Below are 15,156 nucleotides of genomic sequence, written 5' to 3' on the forward strand. Positions count from 1 at the left end.
CCAGCTGGAGCAGGCCCTCTGGATAAGTGAGACAACTGATTAGCTTGATTTGTTTGATAGGCACCCAGTCTGTGGGACCAGGATCTGTCCTTAGTGCATGAGCTGGCTGTTTGGAACCTTGGGCTTACACAGGGACACTTTGCTCAGCCTGGAAGGAGGGGACAGGACCTGCCTGAACTGAATCCACCAGATTGAGCTGAATCCCCAGGGGAGTCTTTGCCCTGGAGGAGATGGGAATGGGGGGGAGGGGCTGGGAGGAAGGCAGGGGCAGGGGTTGGAGTGCAGAGGACAGGGGAACCCATGGCTGATGTGTAAAATTAAAACACAATATAATAAATTTAAAAAAGAGAAAAAAGTAAAACCTAAAAAAAATAATTATTCATTCCCTGCTGCAGCATTCTTTACATTCGTTGTTTGAGTTTCTGAACATAGAAATTACTTCAATGTTTAAAAAAGAATGGCAATGAGAAACACATAAATGACATGAAAAATTGAGATGAGTTAGGAAGGTGTTGTAAACATCCTCAAAACCTCTGAAACAAGGACTTGAAATTTATTTCTGTAACAAAATTGAAGGGACTCAAACCTAGAGTACCATGCTTCCTACAGCAACTACTGTAATAGACTTCCATTAATGTTTCTGTAAAGCACAAAGATGTCCTATGTTTTTATATAATATGTTCATTATAAGCAATGGTCAGCATTTTTTAAAGTTGAGAAAGCAAAATCACTTATCAGTTTATCAATAGTAAACAAAACTGAAATTTTCTATATACAAATAAATTTAATTTTCAAAAGTATATGAAAATAATGGAGGAATAAATGTCACTTAACCATCTGTGGTAACACTGAGATTAGGGATGCATAATGATTCAAGAACATAGGTTAAAGTTGACTTCAATCATGCATGTCATCAACTTGACACAAAGCCTAAGTACCACAGTCTGCCTTTTTCCTCCTTTTGAATTGCCTTGTCCATCCTTGATATAAGGACTTTTGCCCCGACTTCCTGTACCTTTTTTTTTTTGTCATGTTTTGTTGTTGTCTTTTGGAGGCCTGCTCTTTTCTGAAGGGAAATGGAGGGAGAGTAGATCTAGGGGAGAAGGGAGTTGACAGCGGAGCTTGGTTGAGTGGAGAGAGGGGAAACTGTGGTTGGGATGTATTGAATATAAGAAGAATCTATTTTCAGTAAAAAATGAGGAGATAAGAGGATGCAATTTGCCAGGCAGTGGTGGTGCATGCCTTTAATCCCAACACTCAGGAGGCAGAGACAGGTGGATCTCTGCCAGTTCAAGGCCAGCCTGGGCTACAGAGTGAGTTTCAGGAAGGGTACAAAGCTACACAGACAAACCCTGTCTCAGAAAAAAAAAAAAAAAAAAAAAAAAAAAAAAGAGGATGCAATTCAGGCTCCCTAGAACTTGAATGCTTGGATTGTTAGATTGCATTCTTAAAATGGCAAGGAACATTTCTTAAGGTGTGTGAGAGAGTGGGCAAATGAAAAGGTGCACTGGAAATAAATGGGAGAAGGAAGCAGTGGACTACAGTACTGAGGAAAAACATCCTGTGACATGGCATGATAGTGCTAGAGTTGTATCCAGTTGATTATACAAATGTAAGTTCTCTGTGAGTCTTAGGAACTCTGTAGCTTTGATCACAGGCTAGAAACAAACAGCACTTTGCTATAATCAAATACCCATCTCTTACATGCTGTATGGTCTTGATCTTACGACTGAAACTTTCTAATGCTGCATGCTAAAACTATCACTTAATTAACTAGTAATCAGAATTATGACATGAGGTCATAAATATACTATTACATACGGGTACAATAGTGGGGGCTATATATAAATGTTGGCAGATAAGTATTTAGAAATAAATTTCTTGATCTATAAATTTGTGTGTGGATTATCTATGCACACATGCAACAACACATTCAAAAGATAATGAAAATTGAGCCAGATTCATTGTTAATTCATGAATTAAAGTAAAAACTACAAAACCATGTGGTTCACAGAATTCTACAAATATGCTTGCATCTATGGTACTTCTGAATGTAAAATTCACTGAGGTAGGAGTTTTCAAAATATTATCTCTGATTCAGGTTTCATTTTGTACATCAGCAACAGGTTGAACATTGGGATGTCATTAAGATTTATGAAGTTCTGTACTTGTTTGAATTCATACTATGGAACCAAGACCAAAAGAAAATTTATATGCAGCAAAATAGATATTTAAAAGACATAAAAGCAAGTCAAAAGAATAATCATAAAATTTATGTAATTTCTCTCCTTAATAACATCGCAAAGATTTGGGTTTAATTCCATTGCAAATAAAACACACAAAAAAGAAGAAGCAATTTTTTGAAAGAATCTTTGGTTAAGGATATTAATAGTTGCATATATTTACATATAAATAGGAGTATTTTCCATCAGGATGGTTTGCCTGATTTATCTAGTCCATTTAAAACTAATAAACTAATGCTGCTGTTCTGACATGTTTAACTCTATTCAAGAAATCAAACTAGAGACAAATACAGATAAATGAGCACAAGAATAAATCTCTTAATATGTGTATTTATGGTCGAAAACATACCACAGAGAAACACAGATCATACACTGTAGCTTTCTAAACGACAAACCCAGTGACATATCTTCGTCTCACAGTGATATTAAGCACCACCATGTGTTCTGTAGTATAAACAGATTAGTCAATGCACCTTCATCTGTACATCTGTATATGCTTCCATGTGGAGGACAGATATTGATGTCATAGGTCTTTCTCAATAGCTTTCCACCATATTTTTAGAGAGAGGTTTTCTCACTGAACCTGGAGCTCAAAACTCAACTATACTCACTGTCACACAAGCCCAAGGAATTCTCTTGCTTCACCTTCTGAGTGGAGTGATAAGCTTCTAGATCCACACTGCTGCATACCCCTTTTTCACAGGCATGCAGATATTCAAACTGAGATTACTTCATGCTTACATGGCAAATATTACATCAACTGAGGCACCTCCTTGACCCTCATCATATTTTCTTTAAAATGTTTTATATAAACAGTATATACAATTATATATCTGTACAACAAACGCTCATCCTCAGCATACTAAAGAAGATTAAACATCCTGTTTTTAACTTCATTACACATTTTAATTCTGGAAAACTTTTGTTTTATTTTAGATGTCCTTAACCTGCTAGTATGCTAAGAAATTTTGTAGACATTGCAGCATATTGCACTTAAGGCACACAACAATATATTATAAAATGGGTGTTTTTCAAGCAAGTAAAAATCATTTCTCATTTTTCTGGAGGCTATAGTACTGGGATTCATTTTGATATGAATGCAACCATCTGGAGAACTATGGTGAAGAAGCCTCTGCCACATGGTTTTTCAGCATAATATAAATGAACAAAATCAATGAAATGATGTATAGGACTTTATATCCAGACTTTGACACTGTGGGACTAGGAGATGCTTGACTTCTTTAGTACTAGATTAAGATTATTCAGCATTCTAACTAAGATATACTCATTTTCCCCTTAACAATTGTACAAGTTTTTAGTTTGTTTTGTTTTATTTAACTTTGTGTTGTTTGACTACAATTTTACTGTCCACCTCCTGCCATATTCCCATAGAGCAAAAACTATGCACATCAGAAGAGTGGCATCATGCAAGTTTCACTATGTCAGATATCATCAGGGATGGTTCCATGCTCTGTGCCTTATATGGAACCGACAGACTAAGTCAGACAAGAAACACTGCATGGGAATGTAGTGACCAGAGACTTGAAATCATTCTGCAAAACCCACCTCCGGCTTTACAGTTATTGATCCTCTTTCAAAACAGCAAGAAATGAACTAGCTACATGCCCACTAACAATTGAATGTATAATAAAAACGTGGCAGGTAATTAGACACACTAGAATTTCATCTGTAAAGAAAAGCAAAATTATGAAATTTTCAAGAAAACCTATGGTTCTGGAAATAACAATATTAAATAAAGTAACTGACACCCGGGAAGACAACAATTGGGTGCTTTCTTTTACATGTGAATCCTAGAATTTAGTTTTTATATCTGTGTATATATGTGGTTTTGAGTGTGTATATAATTGATGAAACTAGAGAAGATGCCATAGAGAAGGGAGAAAAGGTTTCAATGAAGGGGAGACATTAAGTAATATATTGTGAAATGCAAGGGGGCAGGGGACAGCTTTTGTGCAAGGTACAAGAGAAGCAGGCCACAGAGACAGGAAGAAGAGAAACACAGAAGACTGTGTGACATTACCACAATGAAACAAGTGTCTGTATACAAACTATAACAAACACATAACTAAAAAGCTTCTAAAAAAGACGAATATAGAATATCCATTCTCTGGGATAAGTATAGTCATATTCCTGTTTGTACCCACAGATCATGACTTTGAAATAAGCATTCCTTACACCAACCGGTTCACCACTCATTACATATTCACTCATGGTGTAATTTTGGCATTAGATCCATTTATGTTGCATGGACATAAGTAAAGCACACCATATATCTGAATATACAGAAAATTATTGTGTGTTATATGACAAATTAAAGGTATGCTTTATACTGGTTATTTGTCATATAAATTAACTATGGGATTGATTTGGTAATGCAAAAGAGAATAAGGATCACAGTGCCAGAAGATTCATTTCTGTTTTCATGGAAGGAGTTTGTCTTTTGCAGAGCCAGACAAACTTTACAAGCGGTTGCATCCTCTTCAAGGAGAAAATGGACTGTATAATTTGAAAGATAACCCCGCAAATACAGATCAATAACATATGTGACTTCTGGTGTAAATAATTACAGCAATAAAATTGTCCTTTTTAAAATAATGAAGGGTGCTAATCATAATAAATGTTCTTATTCAAATGGTACAAGTAGTAGTTTAAATATCAGGGAAATGAATAAAAGGGTAAGATGTAATAAAATAGTCAATTGTGTCCATACACTTGTACATACATACATGTAAAACATATATGCTAGCTTTATGTCAATGCATTCTATTAATTTTTAAACAGCATATAAATTAATGAATTTTATTATAGAGTTTTTACACATTCATTATAATAACTTCAAAAAACATACTCATTATAATGATGCTATGTTGAAATCCACTTAAGCAATGTGAGTGTGGTAACTGACATTTCAATTCAAGTGAATCTTTTCAGAAATAAGTCTACCATAGTAATATGCTCCTGTAACAAGACAAAGATGAATGATAAAGTCTTCCAATGGGAAGAAAGAGAAGCAGAGTGGGTTTAAAATAGCTCCTGGTGTTCTATTTTAAGCATGTCAGGATCGACTGTGACTCCAAATTTTAAATATTTCAGTAATATTTAGGTACTCAGTTATTATAAAAGGTCTTTGAATCAACCCCAAGGATAACAAAAGTAAAATGAAAAGAACAAAAGGGGGGGTATGTGGGATAAGAGGGGAGGGGAAAGAAGGCGAAGAGGAAGCAAAGAACCAAGAGGAGTCACCTAAACATACAGAGTCATTTTCTTCTTGAAGAATGCTATAAAACACAGACATTAACATTCTGAGCTGATGAAAAGAGACACTTGTCAAGGTGCTTAAATTGTATGCACGACTCTGAATGTTATAGAACACGGTTTTTCATCTCAGCCTTGTTGCAAGGAGTTGTGTTTCTTACAGACCTTGCTACATGAAAATGCCTAATATCAGACACACAGACATACTCACACAGACACACGCAGACACATGCAGACACATGTAGAAACACACACACACACACACACACACACACACACACACGCTCACACATATACATATTACTTCCATTTTCCTTTGATGGTAGGAAAACATGGTAAAGATATAAAACAGGGATAAACTCAGTTTTTAAAGGGGAAATGGAATCACAGAATTCTGTTTATTCTATCAGGAATAAGAATAAACACACACTTTGAGGAGATATTTTGGCTGTTGTTTTACATTAATTTAGATGCTAGGGAAGCTTTTCAATTTCAAGAATAAACTAACCGAGAGTAGAGGGAGACAAAATGACTGTACAGTAGACACCAAACTAGAACCCAATAACTGTTTTTTTTTTCCCCACGCAAGCCCAATTATATCACAGATTCTGTTATGTCTAGTCTTTCAATCATCGCTAATGTAATTCACCTAGTTGCTGTGTGACTTCAACATAAGAGGAATGTAGAAGTTCATTTTAGCATCTCTACTAAACTCCTTTTGTGATATTTATATTTTCCAATCTATTCTTCAGAGGGACTAGGAAGGGTAAACACTTACTTTATGCAAGTCATTTGAAATCAGTTGATTCAATGAGACCAAGACAAAACCTAAAGAACCATGCTGCAACCCTGGGACAGAAGCCAGATTCCCAGGAGAGCATAACAGACACCCTATCCACACATGCAACAACCAACAGGACCCAGGGATCTTCAGGATGAGACCGAGAACGACATACATTTCATGAATGTCAGTAACCCTGAAAAGAAAACAGAAGCACAAGTATGCTTGTTTGTAGTTTGAGTTTCCTTTTCAAGATGACAAACAAAATCACATCAACTAACAGACCTGGAAAATGCCTGTTCTGTATAAAGGACATAGGTAGAGTGGCAAGTTCCACAGACATAACTTCAAATACCATCAGACACCAAATATGTGGCAAATTAATGATGTATGGATAGGAAGAAAAAAATAAATGAAAGACAGTAAGAGACTCTCTAACACAGTGTCCAAAGAGGAAAAGGTTAATATAATTATAGACAGATATTGTTGACTAAAAGACAGATTAATTTCCTATCCCATTTTTTTCAAATATCTAGGTGTGTAATTTTCAGAAAAAAAATTAATTTGCTTCTGTGCTAAATTGTGTCCTCATCCTATTGAAATAACAATTCATTTTCCTATGTTTTAAAAAATGCAGATATGTGACAACCATATGGGTGTAGTTACTATGAGAAGGCATTTGACAAGTTTTAAAGTATCCTCTGAAATCTTAGAACTACTGAACAGACTACTAAAATCATCACAAAACACAGAAGCTATCATGCAAGTACTTTGAAAGACATTCACCTTCCCTCTCCTGTTACCAAATTGCCAGGCCAGCACTTTCTGATTTTTATCTCCAAACTCATAAATTCTAGGCTCTTTTCTACAGTAAGGCATTCTCAAAAGCATGTAACAGCAATAAATTAAACCTAAGTTCATTTATGAGAAAAATCTTCATGTGTTGAGAAGGAAGTGTGAGAGCTGATGTTGACCTTTCAATTTTGGTATCTAGATAAAGAGCCTGCATTTTTCTTGAGGTCTTGGACTCACAAGTCAAAACTCCTGTCTCCTGGTCACTCAAACTCTCTTCTTCTAGCTTATGCATTAACAAAAGTAAAACGGAACATGTCTCCCTGAAGTGGAAGAACTATCAGGACATGCATCTGGAGGACTGCATAAACACAACGATAAAGTCCAAAGGTATCGTCGATGAAAAACCATTTACACTGACTGGCTTTGTTTCCTAACACTCTGTTTTCCATCCAAGTGTTAGGTCCGAATGTTTCATTCATTTATTTGATTTTATTAAGATTTTAGGTTTGTATTACAACATTCCCGGCTCTTCTCTTCTTCCCCATTTACTATTCCCCGATTCTCCCTTTTTGCCTAATGCATTCTTTAACTGTAGTTCTACCTCCCATAATATCTCCTATTTCTTATACTAAAATTGGTACCACACACACATACACCCACAACTTGTCATTCCTTGGTCTTTACCTTTTTCCTAGACCTAAGCATACATTTGTGTTAGAGATAACATAACACTGAAGTTAAGAGAGTAATATATGAACAAATTACTTGTTTGGCTAAAGCTTTACATGACATATACATTTGTTCCTTCTCAGTATTCTAAATTTCACAATTTGGAAGGCACAATGCATGTCCCGGCTGTTTCAGTCTAGCCAGGAGGACCGAGTTAAAGTCAACACTTAAATTAACTACTAGAAAGGAATGCTAGATGAAACACTGGAAGGTGGACAGATTTTGCCCGTGTTTAATTTTATGTGATCATTGTTCAGCTCCATCCCACCTGTGCTGGCTAGTTTTATGCCAATATGACACAAGCTACAGTCATCAGAGATGAGGGAGCCTCAGTTGAGAATATACCTCTCAGATTTTATTGTAGGCAAGAGTATAAGCTATCTTCTTAATTGATGGTCAGTGGGAGAGGATCCAGCCCTTGTGGTTGGTGCCATCCCTGGGATGGAATCCTTAGTTCTATAAGCAAAGGTTGAACAAACCAGGAGGAGCAGGTGAGTATGCAGTACTTCTTGATAGCCTCTGCATCAGTTCTGGCCTCCCAGCTCCTGCCCTGTTTGAGTTCCTGTTCAAACTTCTTTCAGTGATGAACAATGATGTGGAAGTGTAGGCTGATGGGTGATGTTGCTCTGTATGCTGTGAATGTGTTGCTTTGATTGGTTGATAAATAAAATATTGACTGGCCAGTAGCCAGGCAGAAAGTATAGGCAGGATAAGCAGAGAAGAAGAACTCTAGGCAGTAGAAGGCTGAGTCTGTAGATGCCAGCCAGCCGTCCAGAAAGCAGCATGTAACAGCACACAGATAAAGCCAGGGAACACATGGTGACATATAGATTAACAGAAATGGTCCCAGTTTAAATGAAAGAGTTAGTCAGTGGTAGGTCTGAGCATTTTAATTAATATAAGCCTCCGTGGGTCTGAGTGGCTGAGGACCAGGTGGAACACAGGAAAACTTCAGCTACAGTAGGTCAAATTCCCCCTTTCCTCCTGAACTTGCTTTGGTCATCTAGTCTCATCATAGCAATAAAAACCCTAAGTCACCACCCACAATGAAATGCCCTGTTCTATCTTTTAAAAGTGCAGAGAATGTTTCCATGTTCTGTGATTTATCTATATATGATATAGAATATATCATAATATATAATATTTCATATCATAGATAATAGCATATACATAGCACATACATAGAATATTTTCTTGTATTTTCTCATTATAATGAATCTCAAATATGTAACATGGTTACTGACATAGTTACATAGTCTACATAATAAATTTTACACCATTGGGGTATCATAAATTAAATATTTCTCTTAGTATTGATTTGAAAACTATAGGTAAAATATTTAAAAAGCAGTAGGAAAATTGTTTCAATCATTATATGATTAATTTTGATGAGTCAATTCTTTCCATATTGAGATAACAGTATCCAATACTTACATTAAAATCTAGGAAACTAATACTTGTCAAAAATGTAATCTTGTGCCAGAGAGTAAGCTACATGTTATATTAATTACTTCTCACATATAATCACCACAGTAAGTTAATAGACATGTGAAGGCAGCAGAGAGCTCAGAATTGTTAAGTAAAAATTTCAAGATCAACACAGTGATTGTCATTCTTGATTCCAAGATCACACAGTGATTGTCACTCTTGATTTGAATTCAGTTTATGCTAATTCTCATTACACCCTTCAAATTCCATCTTGTGATTAGGCAAAATCTGAAAGCTAGAATTCTCACCTCATATTAAAATGTTTTCCTATCATTATTACTCATGTAGCTTTTAAAGAAATATGATGAAACTCGGTTTACTTTTCCTACTGAATTTTACAGTGATTAAGATTGTTAAGACAAAAGATATTTATGTGGAAGTAGTGTTCTGAGAACTCCCAGAGAATTTGTTTCATTTACTGTATGTTATATATGTATTTGTTACATTGAGTTTGTAAGAAAGCATTCAATTGGGGTCCAGAGTGACTATCTACTTTCTCAAAATGTGTCCAATAAATGATTGTCTAGGGAGACATCTGAATACATCTTTTTAATGATACCTCACCTCCTCCCAAGTCTGTCATACCTGTATCAACATTGAAACTCGTGAGAAGTATGTTTCTTTTAAGTATCATTATGATGATAGCGATTTCAGCTATTACTTCAGCAAATGATGAAATTTGGGATTTGCATGGATCCTGAAGAGTAGAAAGGAGGATGCTCATACAGAGCATCCTATGCTGGTCCATTGTTTTGTCACATGTGACATGAGTATCTGATCTCATCACAATTATGATACCCACAAGAAAGTCTCATGATTTGATTCACCAAGACAATTGATTCCTCCCTTCAACTGTACTCTTATTGTCCAGCTACCAGCTCTTCAAAACAAGCAATAACCAATCATCTCCTTTTCATTTTGTTTTTTAATGTTGAAAGAAAGAGCAAAAAAAGCATCTTGTGTTCCTGCAAAGTAGAAGAAATCATGGATTGTGCACAGAAAGTTAGAATATCAGAAGAAAAAGAATCAGAACAATTACAGAGAAGCAGTCAAGTAATATGGGAATTGGAGCAGTTCCCAGGATAGATCTTCAAACAGAATTTCTCATTTAAATTATCAGGCATTTTAAATTTAGCTTATCTGATAAGCCCCTATCATCCCTTGTGTATTTCTTTAAATGTGAAAAATCCTTGTCCTTGAAGATTATGGTTCAATGTTAATATCTTCTGGGGAGTGGTTGCAAGAAGAATGACATTCACATTGTTAATTTCATATTCAAGGATATCAATTTCAGTACTATACAAAACATCATGTCAAATAAAAATTAGAATTCAGATAACTAAACCCTTGCTTAACTTCAGTGGGAAGTAGATGTAGAAAAAAGTCACTCCAAAGCATAAAATAATAGTAAACATCACTATGAAACCTAATAATTATTTCTAAATGAGTAACTCTTAGCACTGTGGGGAAGGACGTCAACAAAATGGCTAGAAATAAAACTTACTAAAGACACACATGGTCACTCACAGAAAGGCCACAGTATCTAGAATCTTTCAGGAACAGGAAACAATATGTTCCTTTCATCAATGCTGAGGAGTATGAAGATATTGTTCATTGAAATATGGTGTTGAACATCTAATTCAAGAAAATATTTGCTTTAGTCTATATTTGGTATAACTTTCCAGATCACACACATACATACACACAAACACACACACAGAGGGAGGGAGGGAGAGAAGGAGGGAGAGAGAGAGAGAGAGAGGGAGAGAGAGAGAGAGAGAGAGAGAGAGAGAGAGAGAGAATGAGAATGAGAATCAGCAGCAGTAGTAGCCAAAATGTTAACATAGTTTTAGAATGAGTTAAAAATGAGTATAGAAATCTCATATATCTTCCACCCTGTTTCCACTTATGGGGACATATAACAAATCCACAGAGCAGTTGTTAAACAAATTAAACAAATTGACTACATTTTCATACTGAATTAAGAAAATTATAGTTTTTGAGTTTTGTTTTGTTTACAGAATTCAGTTTTTTTTTTCTAATATCATTTAATACTGTATGATAAGTTCCTGGACCCCATGCTGAATTTAGATTTTACTTCACCCATCACTCCTCTAATCTGTGAAGGGCCATTTGGCTCTCAAAGCCCCACTATCTTCAAGGGCATCTCTCAATTAGATTTGTCTAATATTTTTCTCATGGTTTGATCGGAAGTCATTCATCATTGAGATTAGTGCATAGATTATGTTTGCTCATCATGTCCTAATTATGGTGCATGACAATAATCTATATTGAAGACCACTTTGTTAGCAACATGCTCTGCCAGGTGCCCTAATTTTACTCTGTTGCTATGGTAGACACCATCAGCAAAAGCAACTTAGGAGAAGGAAAGGTTTATTTAGACTCACATGCAATGGTCTTTCACTGAATGAAATCAGGGCAGAAACTCAAGCAGGAACTTGAAACACAAACCATGTATTATGCTGCTTGCTAGCTTGACACAAGGCTTTCTTCCACAACTTAGGACCATCTGCCTAGGAATGGTACCGCTCACAGTTGACTGGGCCTTTCTATGTCAATTAAAATTCAGGCAATACTCATCTGTTCAAGAGCCCATGGGGCGATCTACGTTTGGCAATCCCTCAATTGAGACTTCATTCTCAGATGATTCTGGACTGTGTCAAGTTGATAACTGAGACTATTAGGGCACCAGGATTCTCTAATACAAACTTTTTTTTTTCCTTCATGTAATTAGCAGTTATCTATTTTCCATTGCTCTTAAGCAGATTGCATCCACAAATGTAGTTTAAAATTATACACATATGTCATCCCTCACAGCTGTGCTGTTAGACACAGGTCCCATTGGGAGAAAATCTGGGTGCAGAAGGGCTTACTCTCTATTGCTAGCTGGCTCTAGGGGAGAATCTTTGTCAAGGAAGGCAACATTTGAACAGCTTTCTCTCAGTGTATCACACTGGTTTTTTCTCTGATGAAATTACAAAGGAAGGGGGTCTGTATAGATAATTTGGAAGAGATGCTACAGTTAACTATGTGTTCTGAGGATTTGAACTGTGGCCCTCACAGATGCAGAGCAAGTGCTTTATCCCAAGCCATTTCCCCATTCCTCTACACAAAATATTTTAATGGGGTATCTTGCTTTGCACACTAAGTGTTGGTCACTAATTTGAATTCCAGCAGAGTTTATGCTCTGTGACAATTATTAGAGCAATGACCTAAAGATAACATGTTTTCTCTGTTCTTCTACATTTCATTAATGAAAAATTGACCCAAGAAATAATTGTTACTGTTATCCCATTTATTTATTATTCCAGGTAGGTATGCATGCATAAAGTTATGTTATTAATTTTTCTTTGGATTATAACCAATAACCTCATTATACATTTGCAGATCAATTTATTTGTAATTTGATCATCATAATCTCATTCCCAGTGGCTCCTGTGCCCTGCTCTTATACTCTCTCATTTCTCAAGAGCTATTTTATACTTTGAATGCTACCTTAAGGTTGTTTTTCACAGGTTTTATTTTTGCACAATTACAGTGGCTCTTTGAATCGGGAAATATAATGAACAAAAAGTACTTTGTCATACTATCAGATCCTACATGTATAAAAGAAAAGCTAAAACCATTTTCCAAAAAAAGTAGTTAATATTTTGGAAAAAGCAAATTTTAAAAATTCAAATACTTACAGACACACATACACAGGGAACTTCCTAGTTGTGCAGCAATTTATGTTGGCTGAAGTATGGCATTTCATATTCATAGTCTTTAAATTATGTTATGAAGAGTCCATATTTACAGAGGAGGAGGGAATTACACAACACACTATTTGGTGAAGAAGAGTAAGGTTTGGATTTCTCTATGTGTTGTGTTACTATCTTTAAACACAGGGGAAATGGATTGTATAGAAAAACACCAAAGTCAAATCAGGTTGGTGAATTTAGGCAATGTTTGAATTGTGTGACACTTTAAGAATATTTCTGAAATAGCCTGTTTCTATATTGACAGTATTCCCTAGTTCCACCAAAGCCTGTAAATTGCTTATCAATCACTACCCTGTCGTTAGTGTAAATATATATATTTTTTGCCATTACCCTGGCAGATCTTTTTAAAAATGGCTTGATTGTGTTGTCTGGGAATGTAGCAGGAATGTGGACAATACATGGGAAAGAACTGTATGATTTGGGGCTGTGGAACAAGAAGGGAAAAGGGAAGTGTGATAAAGGAATGGAAAGGCAGAGATACATGGTGATCAGATGTAAGTTAGGACATGCAAGTACTATATTTCCAACACTAGAGTAGGCAGTCTCCCTAATCCTTGGTTTTGCTTTCTGCAGCTCCAATTACTGATGGTGAATTGTACTTTGAAATATTAGCTGTATATTTTCAGGACCAAGCAATGTACACTTTTGGTTTGTGTGCCATTCTGAGGGTTGTGATGAAATATCACTCTGATTTCCACCTTCCTGTCTGCAAGTGAATCCCAAAGGAAGTGCAACTCCCCTGTCTGTCACACTGTAGCCGACTGACTTATGAGATTGTTGTGGTATCAATGTGTTTACTTCAGGTCCCCCTGAAGTAAGTATTAACCTTAATTCTGCCTCCCAATAATAGCAAAGTCTTGCTTTTACTTAACTCCATTTCATCCCTCACATCCTTACAAAAGAAAAAAGGGTAAGTTTAGAATGGCAATAAGGAACCATGTAAATTTATAATGACATAGTTATAATTATTCTATGTCATTGACATTAATATATTAATATACTGGATTTGCAAATAACACTTTATCCTAGGTATGGTTACACAGGGAAAAATGTATATAATACACATACGGTTTTATGTAACTGCTGTAGTTTCTGTCTTACTAGACAATGGTAATAATGTAAAGCAGCTTATAAGAGAAGTCTGATATTTATTATGTGTTCACACACTAATTCATACCACCTCCTCCTTCTGCAGTCCTCTTCTCCCATATGCAACTAAGTAGCTGGCTACCTTTCCAGCTAAGCGACAGGGTCAAAAGAGCAAAGCCATTTTTTTTTTTTTCCCTTGGATGTAGAATAATGGCAGACACTTTCTCAATCGTGAATCTGTTTCAGCTGTCTAGCAATTCTTCCTGTCTGAGAAAGTGCCAATGAGGAGTGAGTTAGTGGAAAGCTTCACTGGGATCTGCTGAACATTTGATTCAGTGCAGATTGCGTGAGAGTTGTGCTTCTCATTATTAAGAGATCTATCCCCTGGACATGTCAAGATTAAAATGTATCATGCAGTTAGTCAGGATCTATGGATTAGCTGCAACGTAAGAAAGAAATACACTGGTGCTAAAATTCTAAGAAAGATAAATTATTCCTTGATTTTGCTAACATACATTTGTTGATCTTAACAGAGGTTTTTTTGTTTTGTTTTGTTTTGGTTTTTTTTGTTTTTTTTTTTCCATTTGAAGAATAGCTCTTTTAATTTGTTGGTCTGTTCACAGGGAAACTTCCCTAAGGGATTAATGACTTTAACATAGATCACTGAAATGGGAAATAAGAAAAAATAAGCAAATCATTTATCATATTTTATGAACTAATTTTACTAGTATGTAAGGATAAATTTTTTTTCAAGGAAACACTATGCTAAAAACATTAAGTTTTCCTAACATTTAAAAGAGATTAAATGCATTCCTAAGTTATTCACGTTTAACTGCTTGTTGGAAATTGTTTTATATGTTTTAATTAGCTGTTTTCCTCCTACAATACTAAAGTAGTAAATGACATTTTTATGAGTTTAACACAGAATAAGGGAATTCTGGTTGGATAATATAACAATTAACTTTCAGAATCA

At 35.6% G+C, this 15,156-nt stretch overlaps 1 protein-coding gene across 3 annotated transcripts in view; it reads right to left on the bottom strand.

The window, feature by feature from the left end:
* The window catches only part of Mdga2 (MAM domain containing glycosylphosphatidylinositol anchor 2), an 818,335-nt gene that overhangs the window by 579,780 nt on the left and 223,399 nt on the right, over nt 1-15,156 (bottom strand). The window lies entirely within an intron of this gene.

This window comes from Onychomys torridus, chromosome 14 (genome assembly GCF_903995425.1).
Source record: "Onychomys torridus chromosome 14, mOncTor1.1, whole genome shotgun sequence".
NCBI lineage: Eukaryota > Metazoa > Chordata > Mammalia > Rodentia > Cricetidae > Onychomys > Onychomys torridus.